The following is a 19,457-nucleotide window of genomic DNA, read 5'->3' as shown; positions in this document are numbered from 1 at the left end:
TAGAAGGGGGAATAACAGACATAGCCTTCTTAATGGATTTAGAAACAAAATCTCTTATGTTAACAGGAACACTCTGAGTATTAGATGTTGACGGAACCGCAACAGGTAATGTAACATTACTAAAGGAAATATTATCTGCATTAACAAGTTTGTCATGACATTCATTACAAACAACAGCTGGAGGAACAGATACCACAAGTTTACAACAGATACACTTAACTTTGGTAGATCCAGCACCAGGCAGCGTTTTTCCAGAAGTATCTTCTGACTCAGTGTCAATCTGGGACATCTTGCAATATGTAATAGAAAAAACAACATATAAAGCAAAAATGATCAAATTCCTTAAATGACAGTTTCAGGAATGGGAAAAAAATGCCAGTGAACAAGCTTCTAGCAACCAGAAGCAATAAATAATGAGACTAAAATAATGTGGAGACAATAGTGACGCCCATATTTTCTAGCGCCAAAAAAGACGCCCACATTATTTGGCGCCTAAATGCTTTTGGCGCCAAAAATGACGCCACATCCGGAACGCCGACACTTTTGGCGCAAAAAAAGTAAAAAATGACGCAACTTCCGGCGACACGTATGACACCGGAAATAGAAAAAAAATTTTGCGCCAAAAAAGTCCGCGCCAAAAATGACGCAATAAAATGAAGCATTTTCAGCCCCAGCGAGCCTAACAGCCCACAGGAAAAAAAGTCAAATTTTAAGGTAAGAAAAAAATTGATTGATTCATATGCATTATCCCAAATATGAAACTGACTGTCTAAAATAAGGAACGTTGAACATCCTGAGTCAAGGCAAATAAATGTTTGAATACATATATTTAGAACTTTATATAAAAGTGCCCAACCATAGCTTAGAGTGTCACAGAAAATAAGACTTACTTAACCCAGGACACTCATCTACATGTAGTAGAAAGCCAAACCAGTACTGAAACGAGAATCAGTAGAGGTAATGGTATATATAAGAGTATATCGTCGATCTGAAAAGGGAGGTAAGAGATGAATCTCTACGACCGATAACAGAGAACCTATGAAATAGACCCCGTAGAAGGAGATCATTGAATTCAAATAGGCAATACTCTCCTCACATCCCTCTGACATTCACTGCACGCTGAGAGGAAAACCGGGCTCCAACCTGCTGCGGAGCGCATATCAACGTAGAATCTAGCACAAACTTACTTCACCACCTCCATAGGAGGCAAGGTTTGTAAAACTGATTTGTGGGTGTGGTGAGGGGTGTATTTATAGGCATTTTGAGGTTTGGGAAACTTTGCCCCTCCTGGTAGGAATGTATATCCCATACGTCACTAGCTCATGGACTCTTGCTAATTACATGAAAGAAATACCAAAATGGGCCTAGATCAATACTTTGGGTTGTCTACTACATTACACTAAAGCTAAAATTACCCCAAAAAGCTCCCTACATGCTCCCTAATTAACCCCTTCACTGCTGGGCATAATACACGTGTGGTGCGCAATGGCATTTTGCGGCCTTCTAATTACTAAAAAGCAACTCCAAAGCCATATATGTCTGCTATTTCTGAACAAAGGGGATCCCAGAAAAGCATTAACAACCATTTATGCCATAATTGCACAAGCTGTTTGTAAATAATTTCAGTGAGAAACCTAAAGTTTGTAAAAAAAATGTGAAAAAGTGAACTTTTTTTTTTTTTTATTTGATCGCATTTGCCGGTGAAATGGTGGCATGAAATATACCAAAATTGGCCTAGATTAATACTTTGGGATGTCTTCTAAAAAAAAATATATACATGTCATGGGATATTCAGGGATTCCTGAAAGATATCAGTGTTCCAATGTAACTAGCGCTAATTTAAAAAAAAAGTGGTTTGGAAATAGCAAAGTGCTACTTGTATTTATGGCCCTATAACTTGCAAAAAAAAGCAAAGAACATGTAAACATTGGGTATTTCTAAACTATGGATAAAATGTAGAAACTATTTAGCATGGGTGTTTTTTTGGTGGTTGTAGATGTGTAACAGATTTTGGGGGTCAAAGTTAGAAAAAGAGTGTTTTTTCCATTTTTTCCTCATATTTTATAATTTTTTTAATAGTAAATTATAAGATATGATTAAAATAATGGTATCTTTATAAAGTACATTTAATGGCGAGAAAAACAGTATATAATATGTGTGGGTACAGTAAACGAGTAAGAGGAAAATTACAGCTAAACACAAATACCACAAAAATGTAAAAATAGCCTTGGTCCCACACGGACAGAAAATGGAAAAGTGCTGTGGTCATTAAGGGGTTAAACTTAGTTTGATGATGATGCAGTCTGGTGTGTGATTATTTACATAGGTGCTGTTAGCAAATGTTTTTGTTCATTAAACTTAGTTTGATGATAATACAATCTATATTATTAGGTTTATAATGCTGTTTAGCATTTAAAGTCTTCATTTTAAAGCGTTAAAAATAATGTATTAGATGTTACTTATGACAATTTTGAGAGGGGCCTGGAACCTAACTCCATCACTTCCCATTGACTTACATTATAAACTGGGTTTCAATTTACAACAGTTTCGATTTACAACCATTCCTCCTGGAACCTAACCCCGGCGTAAACTGAGGGCTACCTGTATATATATATATATATATATATATATATATATATATATATATATATATATATATATATATATATATTATATAAGCCCCAGGTGTGTCAGAGGAACCTGTCACCTTATTACAGTCACAGTGTGTGTCACTGTGAACAATAGGGAAAAGATTCCCTGGAAAGAAATGCTTATTATAGCACTCTCTGCCCAGACTGGTTGTAGAGGCAAAGAAAATGTTTTTTAAAAATTAATTTTTATTAAGCTGTTTAAAAGATGGGACAATACAAACGTTTAAAATTGCTCTATCGTAAGCTGCTGTCTTAAGTGGGTTACAAGATCTGAGAATTACTGATCTGGCCTTATTGGTATAATCTGTCTTGTCAGATCTCTCTATAAGGTGCCCAATAGATGGGGTTATACAGGGTGGTGAATACCAGAAAAAATAATATGTACAGGTAATTTGGTCATTTCACACTGTCATATTCAGTGTACACCTCTGTGGTTTAAACTATTTACCACTTTATAATGTGTTTATTAAATACCTGTTGTGTGTTATTGGTTAATGTTTATTTGACTGATATATATTGTTACTGAGGTATATCAATATCAAGCATTGAGTGTTGGTCTGTCCCTCTGCATCACTTGATAGCTTTCATGTGATACATGTAAAATTCTTGTGTAATGTCTAGGGTTAACTGCTGTACCCTTTATTTAATAAAAATAGTTGTAATAAGTACACGTTGTTAAAATGATGACATTGGATCTATATTCCATAGCAATTGTTCCATTGGCTAGTTAGAATCTGCTGCAATTATTAGCTTCTAGCACACTGTGGAGTTAAGTGTCTGATATGTGTATATGCGAGTATTCAATAATGAATCCCCTGTTGCAATTGTTAGGTTCGAGCACACTATTTGAATAAAGTGTCTACTATGTGTATATGCAAGTATTCGGTGATGAATTTCCTAAGTTGTGGCTGTTAGTTATACTTGCTTTATTTTGCGTGTCACTTCAGTGAAATTCATGCCCACTGCAGGGGGTTAATTATAATACCGTTGTACTTGTGATGACTGATGATAGATTTTTGGTCTACTACCAGTGCATAACTTGCTACGCCTGTATTCATAGAATAAATAAAGGTTGATTGCTTGACACTAGTATTGTTGGTAATAATTGAATATAAGATATTCACACAGCACTACAATAGAATTTATGTGCTCTGTTGGAATTAACTATTAAAATAGTGTTTTTATTAGATTATTAGTGCATCCACATGTATGTTGTTTGCAGGATTTTGCATCCATAGATTTTCACAATAGTTAGTTTACATTCACTTGTACTATTTTTAGTTAACTGAAATATCTATATATTGGTGCTGTGTCTCCAGTTTACAACGTGTAAAAACGTTGCTTGATCTGTGTTAGCAGATTGTATAACAAGCTTTGTTGTGATACATATTTCATACCATTTCACCGCCAAATACGATGAAATAAAAAAAAACTTTAAATTTTTCCAAATTTTAGGTTTCTCACTGAAATCATTTACAAACAGCTTGTGTAATTATGGCACAAATGGTTGTAAATGCTTCTCTGGGATCCCCTTTGTTCAGAAATAGCAGACATATATGGCTTTGGCGTTGCTTTTTGGTATTTAAAAGGCCGCTAAATGCCGCTGCGCATCACACATGTATTATGGCTAGCAGTGAAGGGGTTAATTAGGTAGCTTGTAAGGTTAATTTTAGCTATAGTGTAGAGATCAGCCTCCCACCTGACAACTCACCCCCCCTGATCCCTCCCAAACAGCTCTCTTACCTCCCCCACCCCACAATTGTCCCCACCATCTTAAGTACTGGCAGAAAGTCTGCCAGTACTAAAATAAAAGGCATCCTTTTTTTCTTTTTTTTTTCCCTTTGCATATTTACATATGCTGCTGTGTAGGATGCACCCTTAGCCCCCAACCTCCCTGCCCCCCGCCAAACAGCTCTCTAACCTCCCCCTCTACCGTCTTGGCAGCCATCTTGGGTACTGGCAGCTGTCTGCCAGTACCCAGTTTACAATATATAGTCTCTTTTTTTTTCTTTTTTTTTCTGTAGTGTAGCTGTAGTGTAGCCCAAGACCAACCACCACCGCCTCCAAGATCCCTTAGATTACTTTTTTGGGGAATTTCTCCCCCCCCCCCTTCCTCCCACTTATACTTGATCATTTCTGTAGTGTAGCGGTTCCCACCCGCTCCCTCCCCGTTCCCCGTGTACGCACCCGCCCGACTGTCCTGCCCCCGATCCCGCCCCCCTCTGTGTCCCAGAACCCATCGATGGCCACCCACCCGCCTCCCACTGCAGCTCCCACCCACCAACGAATGCGGACATCGATGTCCGGTGTAGAGAGGGCCACAGAGTGGCTCTCTCTGCACCAGAGGGGTACAAATTGTTATTGCAGGATGCCTCGATATGGAGGCCTCCTGCAATAACCGGAAAGCAGCTGGAAGCAATCGGGATCGCTTCCAGCTGCTTTCCAAACTGAGGACGTACGCCATATGTCCTCAGGCGTTAACTGTATTTTTTCTGAGGACGTATGGCGTCCGTCCTCGGTCATTAAGGGGTTAATGAACAAAAACTTTTTTTACTTGCATTTTTCTGCAAACAGTTTTCTGCATTGTTAGCATGTTAGATAATATTGGGTCTGCACCTATTCTATGCTTTTCAATCTGCAGTGATTAATAAGCAGTTAGACACCCTCACCTCAAGCTGCTGGACAGGAAGATAATAGGGAAGTGCCTGCTAACTTTTGCTCGATAGATCTGGTCTGATCTGTGTACACAGATCAATTTAATGCTGTTTAGTTGCATAACTTTGCTGTAAAACAAGTGGACAGCTCCACCTACTGGCTTTTTTAGATTAAATCATTTTTTATTGAACATTTTAAGAGTACATTACAAGTAAAGTCAAATCCCTTTCACAACAGAGACATCGCCCGTCATAAAGTTTGGTTAGTTTGTCATGTAAGAGAGCTTGCGGTATTTCAAGGGTTATATTCTCATCTAGTAAGTTGCTTAAGAGCTTAGAGAGTTTTGTCCATAGAACCCTAACCCTGGGACAATCCCACCACATATGTAGATATGCTCCCACTTCTTTGCACCCCCTGTAGCAAAGTCTAGAGCCTTTCTTGTTAGAATGGGCCATCTGAATGGGGGTCAGATACCACCTAAAGGAAGTTTTTAAGATATTTTCTCTAAGATCTGCACTCAGCTAGTTCTTACTTGATTCATAAAACAACCTATCCCAAGCCATGCCCTGAGACACGCCCTCTTCACCCCCTTAAAAAAGGTGTCCAGGAATCTTCTGGGCAAAAGGTGGCAACCCTACTCTTAGGCAGCAAATCCAACACAAGCTCAAACCACAGGTATAGCTATGTGAGCTCTGTATTTAATTAACCTTTGCAGAGACAGTGCTAAATATTTTTTATCTTAATTGGACATTTAATAATAGATTCTTTAAAGTTGCTCTCTTTTTTCCTCATTAATATTCTAGATTCTGGCCTTTAAAGTTAGCAAAAATGCACAGTAACACACTACATAGTATACACTTACACATGCAGATACACACACACTACATAGCATACACTTATACATGCAGATACACACACACTACATAGCATACACTTATACATGCAGATACACACACACACTACATAGCATACACTTATACATGCAGATACACACACACACTACATAGCATACACTTATACATGCAGATACACACACACACTAAATAGCATACACTTACACATGCAGATACACAGACACTACATAGCATACACTTATACATACAGATACACACACACTACATAGCATACACTTACACATGCAGATACACACACAATACATAGCATACACTTATACATGCAGATACACACACACTACATAGCATACATTTATACATGCAGATACACACACACACTACATAGCATACACTTATACATGCAGATACACACACACGCTACATAGCATACACTTATACATGCAGATACACACACACACTACATAGCATACACTTATACATGCAGATACACACACACACACACTACATAGCATACACTTACACATGCAGATACACACACACTACATAGTATACACTTACACATGCAGATACACACACACTATAGCATACACTTACACATGCAGATACACACACACACGCTACATAGCATACACTTACACATGCACATAAACACACTACATAGCATACACTTATACATGCAGACAGACACACTACATAGCATACACTTATGCATGCAGATACACACACACACCACATAGCATACACTTACACATGCAGACACACACTACATAGCATACACTTACACATGCAGATACATACACACTACATAGCATTCACTTACACATACAGATTCACAGACACACACACTACATAGCATTCACTTACACATACAGATACACACACACACACTACACAGCTTACACTTATACATACAGATACATGCACAGTTATGGATACAGATAGACACACACTACATCATATATGGGTATCTGTAACTCATTCTATGGGGTCCTGGGGTTGGCAAGCACATTAACTGGCAGTCTGACGCTGCCACTGTGCGTTACCCTGGTGTTAGCACTGCTCATTGAATGAAACTGAAGGTATGCTAGTATTATCACCAGGGGTATACGTCATCACTACCAGGGGTTAGAGGTCATCATTACCTGAGGTCAGAGGGTATATAGTCTTCCTACTCCTGCTTAACCCACACACCATTACTTTTCCACAAGGAATCTAACAGGTATATAACCTTGGGAGAGAAAAGCCAGCTGCTTCTGAGTATGTGGGCAATAGAATTAAAAAAATAAATAAAAAAATATTTTTTTAAAATGCATGGGGCAATGCGGGACAGGTTTAGGAAAAGGTGGCAACCCTATGTGGAACGCATGCACTGTTGTTGTACTAGACGGGAGCGCGCATTGCGATTATGTACAATGCGGGTGGGACCGCTCCATACATATCAGGGAGTAAAATGAGGAAGTAGCGGATGGGAGGAGCTGGGCATGAAAACGGACGAAAATTGGTGAGATAAATATAACATTTATTGTATTGGCGGTTTTACTAATATATACACAAGGAATTTATATGTTGCATCCAAAATATGAAAATTGAGATTCACTTTAAGAACAAGAAAGCTACAAAATGTTTAGTTTTTAGAATTATTGTCTACTGGTTGTTTGTTACGTTAAAGTTAATTTAAAAAAAAAAAGCAAACAAAAAAAACAATTGAGTGGAGGTCACATGATGTTTCCTGTCTATAGTGGAGCTCCAGTGTTCTGTTGTTCCCCTCCCATTTACTTCCTGTGCAGCTGCTGCTGGGTGAGTGAGTCAGGCTGAGTGTATTGTGTGATAAATGTTTTAGTTACTTTCTAGTCTGCTTAAAAAGTTTATAATTGTTATAAATGTTGTTCTTTTAATGCATGTTATTCATCTGCTTGTGCCAGGCAATGGGATACTAAGTGCTTTTCAACTCTTTGTATTAGTGAAGGGTTAATACACACTGTGCTGCTCTCTGTGCTAGTGAAGGGTTAATACACACTGTGCTGCTCTCTGTGCTAGTGAAGGGTCAATACACACTGTGCTGCTCTCTGTGCTAGTGAAGGGTTAATACACACTGTGCTGCTCTCTGTGCTAGTGAAGGGTTAATACACACTGTGCTGCTATCTGTGCTAGTGAAGGGTTAATACACACTGTGCTGCTCTCTGTGCTAGTGAAGGATTAATACTCACTGTGCTGCTCTCTGCTAGTGAAGGGTTAATACACACTGTGCTGCTCTCTGTGCTAGTGAAGGGTTAATACAGACTGTGCTGCTCTGTGCTAGTGAAGGGTTAATACACACTGTGCTGCTCTCTGTGCTAGTGAAGGGTTAATACACACTGTGCTGCTCTCTGTGCTAGTGAAGGGTTAATACACACTGTGCTGCTCTCTGTGCTAGTGAAGGGTTAATACACACTGTGCTGCTCTCTGTTCTAGTGAAGGGTTAATACACACTGTGCTGTTCTCTGTGCTAGTGATGGGTTAATACACACTGTGCTGCTCCTTGTGCTAGTGAAGGGTTAATACACACTGTGCTGCTCCTTGTGCTAGTGAAGGGTTAATATACACTGTGCTGCTCTCTGTGCTAGTGAAGGGTTAATACAGACTGTGCTGCTCTCTGTGCCAGTGAAGGGTTAATACACACTGTGCAGCTTTCTGTGCTAGTGAAGGGTTAATACACACTGTGCTGCTCTCTGTGCTAGTGAAGGGGTTAATACACACTGTTGCTCTCTGTGCTAGTGAAGGGTTAATACACACTGTTGCTCTCTGTGCTAGTGAAGGGTTAATACACACTGTGCTGCTCTCTGTGTTAGTGAAGGGTTAATACACACTGTGCTGCTCTCTGTGCTAGTGAAGGGTTAATACACACTGTGCTGCTCTCTGTGCTAGTGAAGGGTTAATACATACTGTGCAGCTCTCTGTGCTAGTGAAGGGTTAATATACACTGTGCAGCTCTCTGTGCTAGTGAAGGGTTAATACACACTGTGCTGCTCTCTGTGCTAGTGAAGGGTTAATATACACTGTGCAGCTCTCTGTGCTAGTGAAGGGTTAATACACACTGTGCTGCTCTCTGTGCTAGTGAAGGGTTAATACACACTGTGCTGCTCTCTGTGCTAGTGAAGAGTTAATACACACTGTACTGCGCTCTGTGCTAGTGAAGGGTTAATACTCTCTGTGCTAGTGAAGGGTTAATACACACTGTGCTGCTCTCTGTGAAAGTGAAGGGTTAATACACACTGTGCTGCTCTCTGTGAAAGTGAAGGGTTAATACACACTGTGCTGCTCTCTGTGAAAGTGAAGGGTTTAATACACACTGTTGCTCTTTGTTCTAGTGTAGGGTTAATGCACTCTGCTGCTTTCTGTGCTATTGAAGGGTTATTACAAAGTGCAGATCTCAGTGCTAGTGAAAGTGCTAATATGTATTGTGTAGCTGTAATGTACCAGTAGAGGATATGACTGACTAACTATTTGCTCAGTTACTAATTTAACAAATTTGCATTTAAACAAGTTAAAAATCATCCAATTTGTCTTTGAAATGGCTGTGTATATTCTTTTGTCTCATTGGCTGCTGCTTAACATGTGACTTCTCTGCATCTATTCTGGGAGATGTAGTTCAGTATTGAACTCACTGTTGTTCCCCCTCCCATTTACTTCCTGTGCAGCTGCTGCTGGGTGAGTGAGTCAGGCTGTGTGTATTGTGTGATAAAACGTTTTAGTCAATTTCTAGTCTTCTTAAAAAGTTTATAATTGTTATAAATGTTATTTTATTGTATGTTATTCATCTGCTTGTGCCAGGCAATGTGATACTAAGTTCTGTTCAAACCTATGTGTTAGTGAAGGGTTAACTCACACTGTGCTGCTCTCTGTGCTAGTGAATGGGTTAATACACAATTTGCTGCTCTCTGTGCTAGTGAATTGGTTAATACACACTGTGCTGCTCTCTGTGCTAGTGAAGGGTTAATACTCACTGTGCTGCTCTCTGTGCTAGTGAAGGGTTAACTCACACTGTGCTGCTCTCTATGCTATTGAATGGGTTAATACACACTGTACTGCTCTCTGTGCTAGTGAAGGGTTAATACACACTGTGCTGCTCTCTGCTAGTGAAGGGGTTAATACACACTGTGCTGCTCTCTGTGCTTGTGAATAGGTTAATACACACTGTGCTGCTCTCTGCTAGTGAAGGGGTTAATACACACTGTGCTGCTCTCTGTGCTAGTGAATGGGTTAATAAACACTGTGCTGCTCTCTGTGCTAGTGAAGGGTTAATACATACTGTGCTGCTCTCTGTGCTAGTGAAGGGGTTAATACACACTGTGCTGCTCTCTGTACTAGTGAAGGGTTAATACACACTGTGCTGCTCTCTGTGCTAGTGAAGGGATAATACACACTGTGCTGCTCTCTGTGCTAGTGAAGGGGTTAAAACACACTGTGCTGCTCTCTGTACTAGTGAAGGGTTAATACACACTGTGCTGCTCTCTGTGCTAGTGAAGGGATAATACACACTGTGCTGCTCTCTGTGCTAGTGAAGGGGTTAAAACACACTGTGCTGCTCTCTGTGCTAGTGAAGGGTTAATAAAAGATCCACTCTTGTACAAATTAAATATTGAATATATCTATATAAAAACACTGAATATAAAATGATACAGAGGCAATAATAATGGTTGCCCAAAAAAAATGAGAAAGTTAAAATTTTTATACACATTTTGTAATTTTTTCAATTTTTCACATCATTTTTTTCACTTTGAATAAGCAAGTTGATACGGTCTGTTTTCTTTATATTTGCAATCACTAAGGATAATTTTTCACTCCCTTTTTATACACATTATCACCACCAACATTGGTACATAATATCTCTTACGATATCCTCCTCCTAGTAGATATCAGCAATCCATTCATTTGATTTACTGCATTTTATTAATCCACACATTGGATTGATTTCTTTCAGACATTGTTTAGAATTTTAACTTTCTCATATTTTTATTGGGGCAACCATTATTATTGCCTCTGTATCATTTTATATTCAATGTTTTTCTATAGATATATTCAATATTTAATTTGTACAAGAGTGGATCCACATCTTATTGTTTTTATTATCATTTATTACCACTGTACCCACCGTGGCATGTTTTATTCTTGTGTAAAGTACTAGATTTACAATTAAAATATTTCTAAATACACACTCTACACATTGTACAACACCTAGCCCATTTGAGGCGCTCTGAACACATTTATTTTCTTAGTACATTTTCCAAGCTAGCTAGTTAGCCTACTGTTCAGAGCTATAGGTGCTCGTCTTTGGTGCTACACCCCATCGAAATCCCTAGTGAAGGGTTAATACACACTGTGCTGCTCTCTGTGCTAGTGAAGGGTTAATACACACTGTGCTGCTCTCTGTGCTAGTGAAGGGTTAATACACACTGTGCTAGTGAAGGGTTAATACACACTGTGCTGCTCTCTGTGCTAGTGAAGGGTTAATACACACTGTGCTGCTCTCTGTGCTAGTGAAGGGTTAATACACACTGTGCTGATATCTGTGCTAGTGAATGGGTTAATACACACTGTGCTGATATCTGTGCTAGTGAATGGGTTAATACACACGGTGCTGCTCTCTGTGCTAGTGAATGGGTTAATACACACGGTGCTGCTCTCTGTGCTAGTGAATGGGTTAATACACACTGTGCTGCTCTCTGTGCTAGTGAATGGGTTAATACACACTGTGCTGCTCTCTGTGCTAGTGAATGGGTTAATACACACTGCTGCTCTCTGTAGTAGTGAATGGATTAATACACACTGAGTAGCTCTCTGTGGTAGGGAAGGGTTAATACACTTTGTGCTGCTCTCTGTGCTAATGAAGGGTTAATACACACAGTGCTGCTCTTGGTGCTAGTGGAGGGTTAAAACACAATGTACCTCTCTGTGCTGGTTAAGGGAATTAATACACACTGCAGTTCTTTCTTAGTAAAGGGGTTATACACTGCAGTTCTTTCTTAGTAAAGGGGTTATACACTGCAGATTTCTGTGCTAGTGAAAGGGTTAATGTACACTGTGCTAGTGAAAGGTTAATATTCACTTTGTTGATCTCTGTGTAAAGGGGTTAATTCAGACTGTGCTGATTTCTATGCTAGGGAAGAGGGTAATATACACAATGCTGCTTTCTGTACTTGTGGAGGGGCTAATGCAGTGATTTCCAACCTTTTTTTTGTTTTTTACATAAAAAAAATCCTTCAGCACACCACCATCCCAACATTTTACAAAATCACCCATTGTAGCCTAATCAATACAGTGTATATATACACACGCATACACTCACATGCATGCATACACACACACACACACACACACACACACACACACACACAGACACACACACATATACACACTGTCATGCACATATGTGCATGACAGTGTACATACATACATACATACATACATACATACATACATACATACATACATACATACATACATACATACAGTGAGTAGGTGTTTATGCATTGGGAACGCAGGGCCAAATTCAGATAACGCTCAGTAGTAGTCAATCTGATGATCTGTGTCCTGTCGGGCCACAGGCTTTGATACTAGTTTTTGTGGGATTATATATATTTTGAAGAAGTGTGGACCGGAGAATGGGGACAGGATATTAGATCAAGAGGCAAAGAGGTTGTGGGGAGTGGAGAGTACAGCAGGAGGTTGGAGGGCCGAGGCCAAGAACTGTAGATTGTAGACTTAGAAGATGACAGAGGGATGAAGGTTGGAGACTGGAGATGAGAGCAGGTGGATATGGAGTGGGGAACAGGAGAAGAAATCTGCGGATGGAGGATGGGAACTGGAGCTCTCTGAATCCTGAAATAAATAAAAAATGGTTCCATGTACCTTTTAATAAAATACATTTTTAAATGTGTGCACGCCATGAAATATCTTTTGGTCTGATAACTGTACCTTATCATATTTTTCATTGCACCTGCTTAACTCATACATAATATATATGCATCAGTAAGACATCGAAAATTATGTGGGAAACACAAAAGGCAACTCTGAAGATTTAATTTATGTGTTTTGACAGGTTTTACAGATGACCGTATGCTTAATGCCTAACATTTAAAAATACTTGCTTTCCATGGAGATTTTTTAATTATACTATCAAATTTAATCTAATTATAAAAGATAGGACAATACAAAAATCTGCATAGAAAGCAAGTATTTTTAAATGTTGGGCATTAAGTACTACATTGCACTAATATCATGATATTAGTGGAATGTAGTGCAACAAGAGCAGGGGGATAGAGATCAGAGACAGGTGACAAGCATAGGGGTGGATATTGGGGAACACAAAAGTAGCTGAGGGGTACAGATTACAAGGACTAAGTTTTTAAGAAAATTATAGTAGTGAGAGCCTGTTATTAATACACAACAGTGACTCTGAGTGCCCAATGAGTTATAGCAGATGATACTAGTTATCAGATGATATCTTACCTGTGGTGGGTGCAGCGGCCAGCAGTCTGAGCAGAGTGTCCACTCCAGATGAGTCAGGGTCCTATGACGTGAGGCGGTAAGTCACTTGTACTCTTGTAGTACCGGCAGCGACACACACCGGTCTGACTGGAGCACAATAATCAAGTGTTGTTGAGTCGACAGACTCCCTTATTAGTCCGGGACTTCTGACTTGGAGAGAGAGACTGACTAGTGTCTCTCTGAGTGGCATGGTACTGTATCCTCCGGTCCTTGAGACAACGCGGGAGTACGCCTGAATTCACAGCCTCAGTCTGCAGTAGCACACAGCAGCATGTGCAGTCACGTTCGCTGAAAAACCTGTGTCTGGCGTGACTGCGTTGTGCACTGACTGACTGTGTGCTGTCATGTGATAGCCCAGGGCCCAATAACAATTTGAAAATTAAAAAATGTAAACTAAAATGATGAGCCTGTCAGTCGGCACACTAGTGTGTCGCTGCACACTGGTTGAAAATCGCTGGGTTAATGCACACTGTGCTGCTCTTTGTCTTAGTGAAGGGTTAATACACACTGCACAGCTATCAGTGCTAGTGAAGGGGGTTAATACAAGCTGTCCAGCTCTGTGCTAGTTAACAGGTTAATACATACTGTGCTGATCTTTGTGCTAGTGAAGGGGGTTAAAACACACTTTTTTAGATAATTAGTTAATTAACGATCTATGCCCATTTCATGCAGATTTGCAAAGGATCCATATCCTTTGCAAATCTGCATGAAATGGGCATAGGTTATTTAAAGGGACAGTCTAGTATAAATTAAATTTTCATTATTCAGATAGGACTTTTAATTTTAATGAACTTTCCAATTTACTTTTATCATCAAATTTGCTTTTTTCTCTTGGTATTCTTAGTTTAAACTAAACATAGGTAGGCTCATATGCTAATTTCTAAGCCTTTGAGGGCTGCCTCTTATCACATGCTTTTTAAATCTCTTTTCAACACAAAGAGACAGAAAGTACACGTGGGCTATATAGATAACACTGTGTTCAGGCACAGAAAGTTTTATTTAAGATCTAGCATAATACAATGCTAAATTTAAGACAATAGATAATAAACAGTCACAGTCATGTGATCAGGGGGCTGGAAGAAGGTTCCTAGATACAAGGTAATCACAAAGGTAAAAAGTACATTAATATAACTGTGTTGGTTATGCAAAACTGGGGAATGAGTAATAAAGGGATTATCTATCTTTTATAACCATAACAATTCTATGGTTGACTGTCCCTTTAAGTGCTAAATGATCTTCCCAGCGTCCAATATTATATAGAGATCACATTTTTAGATCAGATTGCTCACTAATTAGAATGACACTGTGTGAACATTTGTACTGAAAATATATGTTACAGAGAATGAGAGGCAGTGAGTGCCGAGCAGGCGGCGATGTGATGTGGGTCAGTGCGTGTAACAGCGATAACCGGGTCTACAAGCTGTTCCTGCCCGGCATTCACTGCCTCTCATTCTCTGTAACACACAGGCGCTAGAAGCACAGATCAGCCCTGATGTATAAATGCTGAATGTGCCTATATCTCACCGTCAATAGAGCAGCCCTTTCCTTATAGACATGGTTTAAATGCAGGCAGTGAACAGACCATTTCATTAATGCTACAAGATATTCAATAGATGAGATTTATTAGACAGTTATGACTGATGTACCTGGAAATATAAAACCCAGAGATTATGTACTGGCAACAGTGCTGCTAACTCTTTGTTTTTAATTGTCCTTTTGAAATTTATGATCTCATTGATGCCCTGTGCGTGTAATAGCGTGTGTCTCACTGAACTGAATGAAGAGAGACACAGGAGCTTTCAGGGACGAAAGGAAAGGATCCTGTACTAGTGGAAGCTTTTGGGAGACGTCAGAGAAGGAGGGGTCAGGCGGCCATTTTCAAAACGGCCAAATGAGATGTAGTAAGTGTATTTTCTGCCAAAGTTTATTTAGATGAAAATTGGGCTACAGTTTACTGTAAAGATCGTTAATTAACTAATCTAAATAAGTTACAGTAATTTTGCGGTTGGCTGTCCCTTTAAGTGATTTTTCTATATGGTTCCAACAGATCATACTATGGCTGTGTTTTCATTGCGGTAGTAAAGTTTGGAAACTGCTGGTATTATAAAAATTCTCCATAGACTTTAATGGCGATTTATAAATGTTTTTATCACTTAGTTTTCACAATTTACCACCTCAATGGAATTTAGGTCTTTGTGTTTTACAGCTGACAAAGCCCTTTATGACAATAACATTAGTTTGTATAAATATATATAATGCACCATCATTTATATCAGTAATATATATATATATATATATATATATATATATATATATATATATATATATATATATATATATATATATATATATATATATGAATAAAAAATCTGCACACACATTTTAAAACTATAAAAAAATAAAACTTGCTGATTTGGCCTATTGAATCCACTAGCTGTACTCAAAATTGAATACTTAAGTATTGGATATTGATGAGCTATGTAAACAAGGGCCAACAGAATACATTACACTCCTAGATGTTAGTAGGACTAATGTGTACTAAATGTTTGCTATAAATTGTTCTTTATAAATCAAGGGCTTTGGTTTACAGACAGAGATAAGGAATCGTTCCTGTGTGTAGAATGTGATTAGATATATAGGTATGATCTCTCTAAAGTTCATTTCAAAGAGATACAACACTAAACCTAAATGAAGAAATATAAAATACTTTTACCAAAAATCACCTTATATAGAATATACATAATACAATCTATTTTACACTTCCCAGCTGTGTGACTAATGCTGCTGATTCGGTAACCAACAGTTTCCGATTTGAACCAGCATTCCTCTGTGTCTCCTAAGTCATACGTTACCTGTGAATTTAACCCTTTTGTGAGGTTTAAACACATAGATTTGCAGGGTGTATAGTGATAATACTACATGATTACGTCACTATAATGCCCTGATATAAGAGTGTAACTAGATATATACACCCTGGCACATTCAGCTCTCTGGGCTACTGAACTGATGGAATAATTATTATTATTATCGGTTATTTGTAGAGTGCTAACAGATTCAGCGCTATAAACAAAGGGGGAGTACAACAAAACAATTATAGGGATTGTAACAGAGAGGCAGTAGGATCTGTAATATCTTTTGGGTAGGCAGAGACAAGCAAGTAACTACTCTTGGTAATTGTAGCAGAGAGGCAGTAGGATCTGTAATATCTTTTGGGTAGGCAGACAAGCAAGTAACTACTCTTGGTAATTGTAGCAGAGAGGCAGTAGGATCTGTAATATCTTTTTGGTAAGCAGAGACAAGCAAATAACTACTCTTGGTAATTGTAATAATAACCCCTTTCCACCAAGAACTAGACGACACATAGCTTGGGAGTCAACAACAGCTTATTCAACAACTGGAAAAAACAAACACTTTTTAAAAACAGTCTCCCCTACAAGGGGTTTCCCAACTGAAACAGCAGGGAGTTTAAACAGTAACATACAGTTTAACATACATTTTAACCATTAGCCTAAATAACAATTCCTGCATAGTTCATAAGTGGCGAGGTTTGCCACAATGCTCCCCCAGAACCAAACCGGCATACCCAGTCTGATCCGGAGGAGTGTTCACAGATCAAGGTTCAAGTTCAGTTTGTCTGGACAACCCGTCGGCGTTGCCGTTTTGCTTCCCAGGTCGGTAATGGATTGTTAAGTCAAATGACTGCGCCAAACTCCAGCGCAACAGCCAGGCATTGTCTCCGGATACCCTGTTCAGCCACACCAACGGGTTGTGATCTGTGAGCAGGGAAAATTGTTGTCCATATAGATATGGCTGAAGTTTCTTGAGGGCCCACACCACGGCCAGGCATTCCTTTTCGATGGCGGCGTAGCTAACTTCTCGAGGTAACAGTTTCCTGCTTAGGTAGGCCACAGGATGCTCGCTGCCATCAACCCCGACTTGACTCAACACGGCTCCCAATCCAAACATAGAAGCGTCTGTATGGACAAGAAAGCGTTTAGTTGGATCCGGGGCAGCAAGGATAGGGGCATTTACGAGAGCGTTTTTCAGTTCTTGGAATGCTTGTTCACACTCTGGGCTCCAGGTAACAATCTTAGGAAGGTTTTTACGGGTGAGGTCGGTGAGGGGTTTGGCTAGGGTACTATAATTAGGTACGAATTTCCTATAATAGCCTGCGGTACCTAGAAAGGCTAGCACTTGGGTCTTGGTACGGGGAGTGGGCCACTTGGCTACGGCCTCTACCTTGGCCGGTTCGGGCTTCTGCTGCCCGCTACCTATTCGGTGCCCTAGGTACTCGACCTCCGCCATCCCTATATGACATTTGCTAGGCTTAAGTGTTAATCCTGCCTCCCTAATGCGATCTAGGATCGCCCCTATATGGTTCAAATGCTCGTCCCAGGAGCTGCTAAATATAGCTATGTCGTCTAAATAGGCGCATGCGTACTCTTGGGACCCATCCAGTAGCCGATCTACCATTCGCTGGAAAGTAGCCGGAGCGTTCTTCATCCCGAATGGCATGACCTTGAATTGGTACAGGCCAAACGGGGTGACGAACGCTGATTTGGGAATGGCATCCTCGGCTAGTGGGATCTGCCAGTACCCCTTACACAGATCTATGGTGGTGAGGTACTGGCCTCGAGCCATTTTATCCAGGAGCTCATCTATCCGGGGCATAGGGTAGACGTCAGAGACAGTTTTATCATTAAGTTTCCGGTAGTCTACGCAGAAGTGGGTTGTGCCGTCCCGCTTCGGCACTAGAACTACCGGCGAGGCCCAGGGGCTGTCCGAGTGCTCAATCACTCCTAACTGTAGCATCTCGTCAATCTCCTTCCGCATATGTTCTCTCACGGATTCTGGTATGCGGTAAGGAGGTTGACGCATGGGGAGGTGACCTGGGGTTTCTACCCTATGGGTGGCCAGTCTGGTATATCCAGGCACTTTGGAGAACGTGTCTCTCTTTTCCTGCAGTAGCTCTGCTATTTGAGCTTGTTCTCGAGGACTTAACCGCTCACCCAATTGTACCTCTTCCAGACCTTCGTTCCGGTTCTTCATTCCTAGGAGGTCGGGAAGAGGTAAACTGTCTGCGTCGTCCGCGGCAGGGGCGCAAATAGCATTCACCTCCTCTGCGTGTTCATGGTACGGCTTCAACATATTTACATGGAGCATGTGTCTACCGCCTGCTCCAGTACATGGGCCGATCACATAGGTGGTGTCACAGATTTGTTCCACCACCTTGTATGGACCCTGCCAGGAGGCCTGCAGTTTATCATTTTTGACCGGTTTTAAGATAAGCACCTTCTGCCCAGTCTGAAAACTGCGGTCCCTGGCGCCCCTATCATACCAACGGCGCTGACGGGTTTGAGCCGCCTGAAGGTTGGAGCGGATGGTCCGAGTCAGGGCCTCCAGGCGCTCCCTTAACTCCAGCACGTATGGTACGATAGGAGTACCGTCACTAGTGACTTCCCCCTCCCAATGCTCTCGGATTAAGTCTAGGGGACCCCGTACCCTCCTTCTGAATAATAATTCAAAGGGAGAGAACCCCGTGGACTCCTGAGGTACCTCCCGGTAGATGAAAAGCAAATGGGGTTGAAACCGCTCCCAGTTCTTCTGGGTATCTATGAATGTGCGGAGCATCTGTTTCAGTGTTCCATTAAACCGTTCACAGAGCCCATTAGACTGGAGGTGATAAGCGGAATTTACAATGGGTTTCACCCCACATGCTCTCCACAACTGGTGGGTAATCTCAGCCGTAAACTGGGTGCCCCGGTCCGAA

The 19,457-nt window shown here is 40.4% G+C and overlaps 1 protein-coding gene across 1 annotated transcript in view; it reads left to right on the top strand.

Moving 5' to 3' along the window:
• Nucleotides 1-9,815: 9,815 nt before the first annotated feature.
• Nucleotides 9,816-19,457, top strand: part of LOC128659988 (gastrula zinc finger protein XlCGF8.2DB-like) — a 115,041-nt gene continuing 105,399 nt past the window's right edge. Inside the window, exon 1 of the mRNA XM_053713580.1 lies at nt 9,816-9,847. The gene's annotated coding sequence lies outside the window, so the exon portion shown is untranslated. The remainder of the gene's footprint in view (nt 9,848-19,457) is intronic.

This window comes from Bombina bombina, chromosome 5, assembly GCF_027579735.1.
Source record: "Bombina bombina isolate aBomBom1 chromosome 5, aBomBom1.pri, whole genome shotgun sequence".
Taxonomy (NCBI): Eukaryota; Metazoa; Chordata; class Amphibia; order Anura; family Bombinatoridae; genus Bombina; species Bombina bombina.
Note: the sequence above shows the minus strand (reverse complement) of the source record. Positions and strands in the feature narration are given on the sequence as shown.